The 1,705-nt window shown below is 39.1% G+C and overlaps 1 pseudogene; it reads right to left on the reverse strand.

Moving 5' to 3' along the window:
• LOC104866531 overlaps nucleotides 1-1,705 on the reverse strand; it is a 7,181-nt pseudogene that overhangs the window by 330 nt on the left and 5,146 nt on the right.

Below are 1,705 nucleotides of genomic sequence, written 5' to 3' on the forward strand. Positions count from 1 at the left end.
ATATATATATATGAAATACCTAGTAATATGACAAAAATCAAATGCGGAAGAGGGAAGAGGTACTTCTTTTGAAGCCATAGGATCCACCGCCACTGTGGATATTTGTGTCTTCTTTGCCTCCATTTCTATGAGGTTTCCTACTGCAGCCAGTGAGAGCTTCCTCTAGAAGCTGTGCTTGGCTTAATGTCATTGGAAAATGACCAAGGATCCACCCTTGATTCACAGCATCTCATTAATAGCACTTACTATGATGTTAACTAATAATGTGTCTGCAATGTTCTTTCCTTTCTTCAGCAATTGTTGTGACTTTGCACCAAGCTGAGCACATACAGTGAGTTTAGAGAAATTATCACTATCACTTCATTTGACTTCTTCAGTTTTTGGTATGTGTACTAGATGTAATTTCCCCTTCTGTTTCTGGTAATGGTTCACCTGCAACTGGAGCATCTGAAGATACCTTGTGTGAGTTCTGGCTTTCTTTACTGTCTTCCTGTGGATCTGATGGAGCCTTCCCACCTTCTTTCTGAAATGGTAGGTCCTCGCTGACTTTTTCATTGTCATAAAATACCTGGACAGCCTCTTGGACAAGAGTGTCCATACAGAGTACCTGAATAGGAAACTTTCTTTGTAGAGTCTTTAAAATGATAGTTTTCCCACTAAGTGTTTTCCCCACTTAGCATCCTTTAATAGCAAATGAAGGCAGTGCAGGCTCTGTTGGCTCAACTTGAGGAGGAAGAAATTTTTCAATGCGTCTGTGAAGCACATGGCCCAGTATGGAATTGTTGGAAAGTGGTAAATTATCCATCATTTCTTTTGGTATGGGCCACTCTCCAGCTGTATTCTTATATTCTTCGTAATCATTGCTATCTAGCAAATCTCTTTTAACAAGGTCTCTAAGTTGTTCTCCAGAGGGATTAGCAGACACATGCTTAATAGAAGTTTGTTCGTATATGGGCTTTCCATGAAAAAACAATTCCTTCCGATCACGCATCATCTTAAGTGGAATCAGATTATTTGTCAACATTCAATAGCCTGCCACTTTGGTGGACAAATCAAGTATTTGATCCAAAATTTCTCCACATATTTTATAATGTTTTCTATAATGAACCTGAACTCTTTCCACAGCAAACTGTTCATGAACTTCTTTCTCTCTAAGGATTTGTTCTTCAAAATCAATCTTGGCTTGTTTTGCCAAAGCTGCTTCTCAATCAACAGCATCCTGGAAATCTTTAAGTCATCTTTCCTCATATGATTTTTCTCTGAAAGTTCTGTTTTGCCATCACACCTCCTTTTCATGCCGAACCTGGGTGAGCTGCACAGCAATCCTGCATCCCTGTTGGGACTGTCACATGAGCCTGTGTATCAGCTGCTCCTCACCGTAAGCCTCCTCCTGTGCTTCACGGACAAGGCCTTGTCCATAATAACCTCCACCATCTTTTCTCCCTTTGCTCTTGTGCAAAAGCATCTTCTTCTAGGTGCTTCTGGATTTTTTTAATGTAGTTGTCATCTGAGTGAGTGTTTAACAAGTTGGTAGTTGTATGGTCTGCTATATCTAAACCAGTCTTGGATGTACTTTCTTTTTCCTGGAGATCCTTTTTATTAATACATCAAACTTCATGATCTCATTAGCTGTGACATCCACTACCTCCTGCTCTTTTTCTTTCTTTTCTTTTTCTTTTCTTTTTTTTTTTTTTTTTTTTTTTTT

Source organism: Fukomys damarensis, unplaced genomic scaffold (genome assembly GCF_012274545.1).
Source record: "Fukomys damarensis isolate Sample0158 unplaced genomic scaffold, DMR_v1.0_HiC HiC_scaffold_5, whole genome shotgun sequence".
Lineage (NCBI taxonomy): Eukaryota > Metazoa > Chordata > Mammalia > Rodentia > Bathyergidae > Fukomys > Fukomys damarensis.